This window comes from Leopardus geoffroyi, chromosome X, assembly GCF_018350155.1.
Source record: "Leopardus geoffroyi isolate Oge1 chromosome X, O.geoffroyi_Oge1_pat1.0, whole genome shotgun sequence".
In the NCBI taxonomy this organism is placed as follows: Eukaryota; Metazoa; Chordata; class Mammalia; order Carnivora; family Felidae; genus Leopardus; species Leopardus geoffroyi.
Window position 1 is genome coordinate 29040423 of NC_059343.1, and position 13386 is coordinate 29053808.

The window sequence follows — 13386 nt, forward strand, 5'->3', positions numbered from 1 at the left end:
CCCCCCCAAACTCTGAGTTCTGACAATCATAATGATTCCAGACACACTAATATACATTGAATTAAGGCAGAGCTACCAAACCATTAACTCCATGGAAATACTGACATACATTTTTGATCATCATTTTGTCTCTACGCCAAGCATATAGACAGTTGTGGGTTTCAGTGGGTACTTAATATTTTGAAACGATAAATGTTAGGCCACGAAGTTATTTTTCCAGCAGAATCTGAAGAAAAACATTTTACCAGAAGATCAGAGTCATGAAAAATGCCCCTAATAGTTTACTTTGAAAGCTTTTAAATACTAAGGTAAATACACATTGAACACACAAAAAGAAGCTAATTTAACTCTGCTTTCAGTATTTCAAGAGGCTAAGCATTTTAAAATTGACATGTAAGATGTAAAACAAAACAGAACCAAAAAAAAAAAAAAAAAAAAACTACAGTTTAACATTGTTTCCCCCTTTCAAATTCTTCTACCTCTATCTGAAAAAGAACTTAAAAGAGCCCATTGATAAAGGTAATCTATTATATTTAATTCCTGCATATTCCCTGGCTCAATCTGATTTTAAGGTAATAAGCTAAAACTTATTTTCTACATGAGTGGATACAGAGATTAAGTTTGGGCTACTAAACTTAGTAGCTGGTTTTGCCAGTGTTTAATGATTTTCAACACCTAACCACTAAACAAAAGATTGATATTATAGTTCAAGAGAATTATGACTTTATGTATCTCTGTGCTTTAAATTCAAAATAGAAACTGAGCTAATGTCCAAAAAAATTCATAAAAATTCAGATGGCTTAGTCCAAAAGACTGTGTTATGATAAGAACAAATTTAGCAGTGCATCTTTAATTTATCACATAGGACTTAGTTTTCTGGAGTTGTGTTCCTGGATACGTTAAAATTAAGTTAATCCTGGATATAATCGTTGTTGTTAATTTGAATGCATCCACTCAAATTATTCTCCCAAATCCTGTATACCTCTAAGAAATTCAGTTGTTCTTACACTAGTTTGGTATTCAGGATTATCACTTCGAATGACCTAAGATACAGTTTTGTTTTGTTTTTCTAATTCATATCCAAGTTAGCATATAGTGCTATAACAATTTCACAAGCAGATTCCAGTGATTCATCCCCTATGGTTAACACCCAGTGCTCATTCCAACAAGTACAAGACACAGTTTTTATAAAGGTTACATGAAGCGTTCTGGGATACAACACAGAAACCACTTATTTTAGTTCATATACTTACATGTGCCCTTAAAAGGAAGATTTCCTGAAATTAAGGGACTTGATATTTTCTGGTTTTCAGAGGTAGGTAGGGTAGTAAAGACGACAAAACCAAGAAATTATTTTTTTCCCTATTCTGCCAGACTTCAATGCTTTTAACGTTTCTCTCCTAAACCCTACTTTTCAGTTAAAATATACTAACTACCAAAAAATGATCTCTGATGTAACTCAACAAGTGGATAATGCCATGCAGAAAGCAAAATATAAACTAATTTGTTCTAAAGAAAGCAAGCTGATTATGAAACATACTTTAGCCACAATCTCTTATCATGCTAAGTCTATGACAAAATATGTACACTACTTTGCTATAGTTAACTTTAGTACAAAAATGCAGCTCCATCTTATAAGAGCTATGTTCAGATACTCAAAGAGAAAATACACATCCTAAAAGTTACCATTCAAGGGGCGCCTAGGTCGGTGCATCAGTTAAGCATTTGACTCCTGATTTCAACTCAAGTCATGATCTCACAGCTCATGGGTTGGAGCCCCACATCAAACTCTGCACTGACAGTACAGAGCCTGCTTGGGATTCTCTCCCTCCCTCCCTCCCTCCCTCTCTGCTCCTCCCCTGCTTACTCTCTCTCACACACTCTCTTCCTTCTCTGTCAAACATTTAAAAATTACCATTAAAAATTCCTTAGGGACATATCACATTGGGAATCCACACCGCTCAATTACAGCATTTTATTGGAGCCGATCTTTCTTTCATGATAGGTATAGATAGCCAGTCAGTAGCGTACGAGAAGAAATAGTCACTAGGTTTGGTCTTGGTCTTGGGGGCCACCCTGCATATGCCTCACACTCAGGTAAGTTAAGTACCTCCATTCTGAGATGCACATGGAAATTCACAGTTCTGAGCAAAGAGATTCACATCGCTCACCTCAGCTTCTTGTAGGGTATGTGCTCAAAAATGAGACATAGATACAAGGCCCATAATAATATTTTATCTCTGGTTTTGTTCTCCAGAAACTATTTATTAAATTCATACTTAGCCTGATTCCAGAGTCACAGAAAACAGTTTGTCATTTTTATCTTTCCATCTAAACCTAAATTGGCCAACTATGTACACTGACACATCATTTACCAATGTAAGAGTTTGATCTAAGTTTTACAATTTTAGCCGTAATTTTTTTTCATAAAGTAGACCAGTCTATTAATATTATAAAATACGAAGACCACAAATATATAGGGTCGATTACAAATTTTTTTCTCCCTGACTTCCATTCTTCGTTCCCTGTAAATCTTACTCCAACCACCTCTGTTATTCAGTAACATTTTTTAAATATTTATTTTTGAGAGACAGAGAGAGTGAGCAAGCGAGCAGGTGCATGCAGGAGTGCTGGAGGAGGATGAGACAGAGAATTACAAGCAGGCTTGATGCTGGATGATTGGAACTCATGAATTGTGAGATCATGGCCTGAACTGAAATAAAGACTCGGGCTCTCAACTGACTAAGCCACCCAGGTGCCCCTATTATTCAATAGCTTTTCAAAAAATATTTTTTAACTTTTTTTTTTTTAAGTTTAGTTTTATTTGGAGAAAGACAGAGGACACGAGTGGGGGTGGGGCAGAGAGAGGAGGAGAGAGAGAATGCCAATCAGGCTCCCCACTGTCAGTAGAGAGCCTGATGTGGGCCTCCAACCCATGAACTATGAGATCATGACCTGACACAAAGTCAAGAGCCAGACGCTGAAGTTAATGAACCACCCAAGCGCCCCTATTCAGTAGCTTTCATATGCTCTCTACTACCCATGGCTTCACTTATGAACTAAGCCTTCTGGGTTTTTGCCTTCCACAGTAGGATCCTAGTTTACTTTTAACCATATATACCACTGTTTTTTATATGTATTACTTCAGCTTTTCCTGTTTACAAAAAATGTCATTTCATTTCCCATCTAGCCCTTACCTACTCTAAGTAAGGATCATATGTTCTCTAATTGTTCTCTTTTCTTAGCTCGTATGATGACAACTATAATGTCCTTTCCCTTTATTAAAAATCTGTATTCCAATTAGAGCCAGATACGCTTTACATATGCTTTCATTTGTATATGATTTTATTTATATATTACTATTTTATTATTAAAGCAGTGAAACATAAACATGATACTTCTTATGCTTATGCATGCAAGTTTAGGCCAAAAATGTATATATTTCCATATATAACAGGAGGTCTCGCCCCCAACCTGTGCCTTCTCTTGTGATTTATTCCATTTGCTTTGTTATTATTTTATTTTATGTGGGCAATCTCTCATCACCTACATTTTGATCCACCAAAGGAATTTTCTAACATTTTCAGCCATGGTTCCAAGAGCATGGAAAGTGTTTTTAAAAATAACCATCAAGTTTTATTTTTTTTAATTTTTTAATTAATGTTTTTATTTATTTTTGAAGGAGAGAGAGAGAGAGCACAAGCGGGGAAGGAACAGAGAGAGAGGGAGACACAGATTTCGAAGCAGGCTCCAGGCTCTAAGCTGTCAGCACAGAGCCCGACGCGGGGCTCAAACCCACGAACTGGGAGATCATGACCGGGGCTGAAGGGAGACGCTTAACCCAATGAGCCACCCAGGGACTCCTAACTATCAATTTTTAAAAAGAACATATTGAGTGGCTAAGTCTTTTCTGCTTATTTCTCTGATGCCACCAGTAACAAAGTGTAGCAATTCATCAAGAAAAAAAAAAAAAAAAAAAAGAAGGAAAAATTTATTTAGAAATGGTTTTCAACGGTAGCATGATAGAAGTTCATTTTTTTTTTTCCTCTCCAGGCCTGAGGTTCCTTATTGGTAAAACGAGCTTAACTCTGAAATCATTTCTACTTTCAACATTCTGAGCCAACCTCTCAGGATTAGTGGGCAGTTCAAATCAAGTAAATATAAACAGACTTAGATAGAAAATATTATAAGATACAATGAATAATTCTGATGTAATTCCAATAAATAAATAAATAAAAGTTCATTTGTGATATGTGCTTATGAGAAACTGGCTTGATTTATTTAGTGGCTCTAATTCTCAAAATGTGCCAGAAATTTCAAATATTCACAAGTATTTTTACACTCAAATGCCCTGAAAATGTATCTCAATCAGATTAAAAGCCAAGCACTTATTAATATGTTATCTTTATTTTAAAACTTAAAAAACGCAGTATACTAAGTATTTATAATAGTTATTTTTTGCATTATATTAATTATATATGCACCATTTGGCACACTGACAGCATATTGGCTTTTAAAATTTCCAAACTAAGTTTCCATACTTAGTTTTGGTTTCTGTGTTGTAGTCCTTTCATAATAATTTCCTAGGGGGGGAAATGTCCCAAGTCTTCTTTGAGAGCTCGACTTTCCTCTTTGATTTCTGTATTTCGTTTATGAGAAAAACAACTACTTATGGAAATGCAGTATTTCATATTTCAGTCATCAATCAAAAGCAATAAATACTGCACAACCAGCATCTTCAGAATGCACTTAGGTATCTTATTGATCCCCACAACATTAAACCTCTTACCAGCATTAAGACTCTACCCTGCTCATAGATGCATATGCCATTCCCAGTGACTTGATTTTACAAAGAACTGTGTTCATATAGGCAAGGGCAAAACAGCACCTGAAAATGAACTCTGTAAACGCATTTTAGCAGTTTTTCATTTTATTCACTTCATAGGACACAGCGTACTTAATCTGTGTTTCACTTAAAGAAGCTTGGTACTTAAAATGGAATAAATCTGTAATTCAATATACACATTTACTTCTTTTACTCTCTTTGGAAGTTGCCAAATTGGATTAATACGAATTATCTGTAAGCAAAATAAAACACAAAAGTCTATATGGATTCTGCAGAGATATTTAAAATATTATGTATTAAATTTATGTTATTTAAATTTGATACAAGTTTACATATAGTATTCTTCTAGAAATCTAAACAGAAGTAAAGCATACTCAGTGAATTGTATTTGAAATACCTCAATATTCAGAAGGGAAAAAGCGACTTGCAGTCAGTTCTACTCGAACACTTGTTCTGAGAATATGAATTTGTTTCAATGCAATTGTTATGTTAGGGAACAATATAAGCATAACACAAATTATGTGCTGCATTTGTGCAATTTTTTTTTCCATGACAACTACTGGGTAAACTCAGAAAGTTGCATCTCACTGAATGGAACAATGCAGGAGCATACAAAACACATGCACACACTTCAAACATATGCCAGTTACCTTAATTCACCACCATCCACATCTCCTATTACAACTCTACTTCTGATTTCACATACCTCACTTCCTATCATCTCACAATAACTAACAAATACAAACACTTCCCGCCTCCACACGCAAATGTTAGGTCTTTTACAAGGTAAAGTACCTTATTTACTGTAGTATTTATGTACGTATATTAACCACGTAACATATAAAACTATGGTATCATTCCCTAATTAGGTCTTTATGTATGTTATGTCATGATGACAAAGTATTTGTTAAATGCTTTTCCTGTAAACTCCATTTTCTGTAAGCCCTCTGGCTTTTATTCTATTTTGCACAGTGCAATGATTTTTAGGAACACAGGTTGTACAACAGAATTAAGTGTACTCTGTAACTATGTAAAAATAACTTTTAATGGCATATAGTGATTTGATAAAGAAAACTACCATTTCCTGGGGCACCTGGGTGGTTCAGCAGGTTAAGCATCCAACCCAGGATTCCGGCTCAAGTAAAGGTTTCATGGTTTGTGAGATTCCAGCCCCACATCAGGCTCTCTGCTGTCAGCAAAAATGCCTGCTTCAGATCCTGTATCCCTCTTTCTCTGCTCCCCTCTCACTCATCCTCTCAAGAAATAAATAATATTTAAAAAATCAAACAAAAACATTTTAATTTCACAAAAGCATTATATGTATATAGTATTAATTGTTATATACTGATTATTGTGTAGTCTAAGTTTACGCATCGAAATCCACTGATATTCTGGGTTTGGGGAAAGCATAGTTATAAAAATAAATGATGACCAACAAATACTAATAAATAATACTAAAAAAATACAAATAGAAACATTGAGTGTATTGGTTTCTTTAAAACTTAAATTTATTGATGTAAAAATGCTTAACATGAGATCTACTTTCTTAATAAACCTTAAGGATACGTTGATTAAAGGTACAACATAAGTAGATCTCCAAAGCTTGTTCATCTTGCTTAACTGCAATTTTATGCCTGTTTATTAGTAACTTCCCATTTCCCCCTCCCCCAGCCCTGGCAACCACCATTCCACTCTTTGATTCTAGGAATTTGATGATTAAATATACGTCATGTAAGCAGAACCATGTAGTGTTTATCTTTCTGTGACTAGCTTGTTTCACTCAGCATAAAGTCCTTGAGGTTCATCCATGTTGTCACTTATGGCAGAATTTCTTTTTCAAGGCTGAAACGTACTCCCCTGTTAGATATACTAAACCCTTCATCCCCTCATGTGTCCTTGGGCATCTAAGTTGTTTCCACACCTTGGCTATCGTGCCTAGTGTTGCGATGAACACAGGAGCTCTAAAAGCTGTTTGAAATCCTAATTTTGATTCTTCTGTATAAATACCCAGAAGAGGGACTACCAAATCACGTGCCAATTTCTGTTTTAACTTTTTGCAGAATCTGTGTTGCTTTCCACACACCTATACCATTTTGCAAAGCCACCAATCAAAGTGCAACAGTTCCAATGTCTCCACATCCTCACCAACACATGCTGTCTTTTGACATATACAGTATCGGTTCTAAACCTTGATGGGATCAGTTTATTTTTTCCCCTCTGTCATGGGGAAACATGACAGGGGGCAAACATCTGTTTCCATGCTCTCTATTTTGCTCCACCGGTCTACTGGTCTACCCTTGTGCATACAACACACAGTCTTGTTTACCACAGTTTTATATGCCATGTTATATTCTAGACGCTCTGTTTGTTTTACATCAAGAATGTCTTTGCTTTCCGAAGCCATTTACACCTTGCTATAAATTTCATAATGGCTAGCTGAATTGCAAAGCAAAACACAGTAAAACCCAACACCTGTTGTCATTCTTATTCGGATTGTTTTACAGTCAGTTTTCAGGGAATTTTCACCTTTTTAATACTGAACATTCCAATTCTCTAACAAGGGAGGCTTGCCCTTTAATTCTTTCATCTCTCTCTGAAGTCTGACTAGTCCCTCTGTGATGGCTGTATACATATTTTGTTAGATTCTCTTCTAGGTACTTGATTGTGATGCTCTTGTAAACGGCACCTTTCTTATACGTTTCACTTTCTAAATATTCATTATTGATACATATTTTTATCGAACTTTCATTGACATACCATTAAGTTTACCCCTTTAAATTATAATTAATGATTTTTAGTATATTCACAAAGCTGTGCAACTGTCATCAGTATGTAACTCCACAACATTTTGATCACTTCAAAAAGAAACCACATGCCCTTTGACTTCCACTTCCCACTGCCTACTCACAAGCCCTGGAAATCCTTTATCTACTTTCTGCCTCTATCAATGTATCCATCGTGGATCATTGATAATTAAACTTCTATGTACACTTCTGAGTTGGGTTCTTTTACTTAACATATTTTAAAGACTCACCTATATCGTGGCATGTACCAGTACTTCTTTGATTATGACTGAATACTCCACTGTATGGACATACCATTTTGTGTATCCATTTACCAACTGATGGACATGTGGACTGTTTCCAGGTTTAGGCAATTAAGAACAACACTGCCATGAACATTCATCTACAGTTAGTTTGTTCTTTTGGTTCTTTTCAGTACCTGGGATTCAAATTGCTGAGCTATATTGTAACACTACAGTCAACTTTTTGAGGAACCACTCAATTGCTTTCTCGAAGAGCTGAAACCATTTTAAATTCCCACCAGCAATTAATGAGGGGGTCAAATTTGTCCACATCCATGGCAAATTTACGAAAGTGCGTATTTTTATTCTACCCAGTAGAGCGGGTATGAAGTGGTCTTTTTTATTTTGATTTGCATTTTCCTAATATTTAATGATGCTGAAGACCTTTTCATGTGTTTATTGGCTCTTTTTATAACTTAATTGTAAAAATAATTACTTAAACCATATTCCCATTTTTTATTTTGGTTAATTACCTTTGTACCATTATGTTCTAAGACTTGTTTATGTATTCTAAATCCTAGATTCTCAAATAAACCATTTGCTATTATTATATCCCATTCTGCCATTTGTAGGTTTTTCTTGACAATTTACTTTGAGTCAAATTTTTTTCTGTTTCAAGGTAGTTAATTTATCTATTTTTTCCTTGGCGCTTTGTTTCGGGGGTCACATGTAAGTAACCATTGCCTAATCCAATGTAAATAATAGTTGGGTCTTTGTTTTCTCCTAACAATATTATCATTTCAGTTCTTATACTCAAATTTTCAAGTCCATTTTGAGTCAGTTTTTAAAAATGGCAAGACATAAGATGTCAATTTCACATATAGTTGTCTTTCCACCAAATTTGTCAGAAAGATTAATTACTTTCACTCCCACCATGAAATTATGGAAATCTGATCAAAAATCAATTTTTAATTTATGGGTTTACTTCCGGACTCTCAATTCTATTCCATTGTCTCTCCTCATGACAGTATAATAGTTTTCATTACAGGAACTCTGTGGTAACTTTTGATATTGCAAAATCCTCCAACTTTGCTTCTCTTTTTCAACATTGTCTTGCTTATACTGCATCACTTGAATTTCCATATGAAATTTAGGATCAGCTTGTCAAGTTTTTCAACAACAAAAAAGAAAGGGTTTTTATAGAGAACATGTTCAATCAGTAGATCCATTTTGGGGTTATAACCGTCTTAAAAAGATTAAGTCTTCCAATTCATGATTATGGAGTATCTTTCCAATTACTTAGGTCTGGAAAGTGGGTTCTCCCCTAGAACGTCCAGAAAGGAATGTAACTTAACCTTAATTTTATTCCAGTGAGGCCCATTTTGGACTTCTACACTACAAAACTGTCAAGTATGAAAAAAAAAATTGTCTTGCATAAACCACTGAGATAATGATAATTTGTTCCAGCATCTATAGAAAGGTAATATACTTTTTATTCCCAGTGGTTAAGCATTTTCTCTTTCATAAAAAGTTGGATTTTGTCAAATGCTTTTTTGGCAGTTGTTTTGACATGTGGCTTCGGATCCTTTATTCTTTTAGTGAAGTGAAATAGATCATTGGTTTTCACTTTGAACAAACTTTGCATTCCTGGAATAAATTCCACTTGGTCATGGTCTATACTTCCTTTTTACATGTTGCTGTCTTCACTTTTCTAGTATTTTGTCTAAGATTTTTTCAAAAATTATTCTACTGTCATTTGTATTTACCTATTTAGGTACATTAACCAGCTCTACTTCCTTCTTTCCCGCAGGTTATGATCTAGTTTCCCTTTCAATTCATCCTGGAGAACTTCCTGTATTTTGTAGGACTTATGTACATAAATTTTCTGGGCACTTATCTAAGTATTAATTTCTCCCACTTTTTTTTAAGTTTTGTTGGATAGAGAATTCTTGGTTGCTTATTTTCTTTTCCATCACCAGTTGCACATGTTATCCCATTGTCTCCTGACCACCATGGTTTTTGATGAGTAAAAAGTTGTTAATCAGATTGACAACTCTTTGTATGTGAGAGATACCTTCTCTCTTGCTGCTCTCAAAATGTGTCCATGTATGCATCTCTTTTGGTTTATCTTACTTTGAATTTGTTGGGCTTCGTCAGTGTGTAGTGTTTTCATCCAATTTGAAAATATTTCAACCATTATCTTTTCCAGTATCTTTTTTGACCTTTTCTTTCTTCTTTTCAAATGTCCATTATGCATATCTTAATACAGTTGATAGTGTGTCACAGATTTCTTTTTTATTTGAGAGATCATGTGCATGTTCCTGCAATGAGTGGGGGACAGGCACAGAAAGAGGGAGAAAGAATCCCAAGCAGGGTCTGCACAGTCAGCTCAGAGCCCGATGTGCGGCTTGAACACACAAACCATGAGATCAAGACCTGAGGCAAAATCAAGAGTCAGAGGCTCAACCCACTGAGCCACCCAGGTGCCCACATGATGTCTCACAGGTTTCTGAGGCTCATTTCTATTCATTTTTTTCTTTCTGTTGTTCACACTGGATTATATCAATTGTTCTAGCTTCAAGTTGGCTAATAATTTCTTCTAACAAATAACCTGTTCATCGTCTACAGTATTTTTAAGCCGTTTTTAAAATCAGTTTTAGGTTCACAGGAAAATTGATTGGAATGTACAGATATTTGTAATGTACTTCCTTGCCCCTAAACATGTGAAGACTCTCCCATTACCAAGTGCCCCACCAGAGTGGTACAGCTGTTACAAGTAATGAACGTACACTGCCACATCGTTATCACCCAGAGCCCATAGTTTACCTTAATACTCACTGTTGCTCTTGTACATTCTATGGGTTTTGACAAAAACATAATGATATGTATCCATTATTATAGTATCATACAGAGTGTATTCACTGCCCAAAAAATCCTCTCTGTTCTGCATCTTCATTCACTATCCCCACCCCAATCCCTGGCAACCACTGAAGTTAGTACTGTCTCCATAGTTTTGCCATTTCCTGAATGTCATACAGGTTAAATTATATACTATGCAGCCTTCCTTATGTACAGCACGATGGCTCTAGGGGGCTGGAGTATTCACCTTCTGCCATATGCAAGCCTAGAACTGACTGGACTGGGTATTTCTCTTCCCTCAGGTCACTTAGGCTCTGGTTAGCTTCTTCTGAGGGCAGGCATTATCAAAAAGAACAACGTGTCTCTGGCATAAATCAACAGGGTTACTTTCCCATTTCCCTGAAAAAAGTAGGAAGAGAAGTATGAGTGATGTTTACTGCGGGAAACTGGTAGAGCTCCTGGAGATAAATCCCACAAAATTTGGGGGAGGGAAGGAGACACAGTGAGCCTCCAAATTTCACCAACTACAGGTCAAGATTTCCTACCCCTGTACTAGTTCCTATGATAGTTTCCCCTCCTACGTCTCTACTCTGGTGAGCTTTGACTCCTTGTTTTTGCCTATTTTTCACCAATAGTGGGAATTGTGGTTTTCCCTGTGTCCTTACCTCTTTTATGGATCCTAGAACAATTATTTTTCAACCTGTTCTTTTTTTTTTTTCCTTAGGTGTTAGGACAAAACCGTGTCTTCCAGACTCCTTACATGCAGAATCCAGTATTTAACATTTTCATATTATTTTTTGACTCCAGAAACTCTCAAGTTTATTCTTTTTCATGTGATTTCTAGCTCTTTTTTAATCTTCTCTTTTGGTGAGACATGTTCCCATAGTTTTCTTTTAAAGAGGAAGTTCCCCTCCCCCAGTCCTTTGAACACAGGTGAAATAGCTGATGTACATTTTTTTTTTTTTCTATTAATCCCAACACCTGGGCTTTAGAGGTAATTGTTGGCTTTTATTTTTAATTCCTGGAGCATGGACTTTTTTTTTTTTTTTTTTTTTTTTTTTTTTTGCCCTCATCTAGTATTGGTTTTTTTTTGAACACTTAATTCGCTGATCATCCTTGCTCAGGGGCCATGCTAATCTTCTTTGTATCGTTCCAGTTTTAGTACATATGTTATGGAAGCAAGTCCTAGTAGTTTTTAAACTGGTTATTGAATATAATGTGGCAACTCCAGAAATTAGATTGTATTCTTTCCCCAAAGTTGGTTTTTATGTCTATTTGTTATTTTGTTTTTAATGACTTTCTGAATTAATTCAAGACAGCTAATATTCTTTGTCACTTGTGGCCACTCAAGTCTCTCCTCAGCTTCTTACTGGCCAGCTAATAATTGGACAGGCATTTCATTAAATTCCTGGAACCAACATATCTTCCAGTCTTTCCTAAGAAGCTTTGTGTGTATGTTGGTGATACCGAAACTTATCAAGATACTACTGTTTAACTCTTATCTTTACTTCCTGTGTTGGCAAAACCTTAAATTCAGCGTTAGGTTAGAGATTCCAATATTTTCCGGGTTCTCCTGTGCTGTGTACAGTTCTCAGCATATACAAAGTTCTATGCACGTGCATGGCCATTTTGACCCTGAGAAAGATACTGGAGATTTTCAAAGCATCACACGTACATCTTGTTTCCTGGATTTTACTTTCAAGCTTTGGAATTAGCCTATTGTTTTAACTTTTATCCTCTACTATAGGCAAGTGCAATGTCAAAAAAGTGCATTTTATTGTTTCCAATATCTGGACCTCAAAGAAGGCTGTTAAGATGGGGCACCTGGGTGGGCAGTCAGCTAAATGTCAGACTCTTGATTTCAGCTCAGGTCATGGATCTTGTGGTTGGTGAGATGGAGCCCCACGTCGGGCTCTGGGCTGACACTGTGGAGCTTGTTTGGGATTCTCTCTCTCTCCCTTTCTCTCTGCCCCTCCCTTGCCCACACTCTCTCCAAATAAATAAAACTTTTTTGAAAAGGCTATTAACACTGTTAATTTCCAATGAGATCAAATAAAGAAAGCATTAAGAGCAAGGTCTTCCATGGGCAAATCGGATGGGGGGAAAAGTAACAATTCTCTGGGAAGGTGGCTCTTAAGGAGCTCCACACTTATTCCTGCCCCCAGGTTGCTGGTTTTAAGAGTTACATCAGAAAAAGGAGTGGAGATTCACTGTTCTTACCAAGATTCCGTTATTATTTTTTAATAAACACTACCTGTATTGCTGAAAGCCTGTACTTCATTTGCAGAGTTTGGACAAAATTTGACACTGACAATGTTTTTCATGTTCTCATTACTTTCATGGAGAAGAGGAATTATGGTAGTGGCTCACCTGCAATTTTTGTTCAAGTCACCACCTAATTTTACTATATTGATTTTTTTTTAAGTCCAGAAACCTTGCTAAGTTTTTTAAACTCAAGTTGTTTTCAGATTATATGGAACACACTAATAAAGACAGTTATGTTATTCCCTTTCCAATTCTGTTTTTTTTTTTCAGCCTGATTGCACAGGTTAGTACTTCCAGAGTCATGACACAGAGGTAGTGAAACTACTCCTCCTCCCTGTATTCCACATCTCAGTAAGAAAGCTCTCAGTTTTGCCATAATCATTCAGCAAAA

At 35.9% G+C, this 13386-nt stretch overlaps 1 non-coding gene across 1 annotated transcript; it reads right to left on the reverse strand.

The window, feature by feature from the left end:
* Window positions 1–11808: 11808 nt before the first annotated feature.
* LOC123595513 lies at window positions 11809–11912 on the reverse strand. The gene has a single exon (XR_006711213.1). It is a non-coding gene; the product is annotated as a U6 spliceosomal RNA (small nuclear RNA).
* Window positions 11913–13386: the final 1474 nt, after the last annotated feature.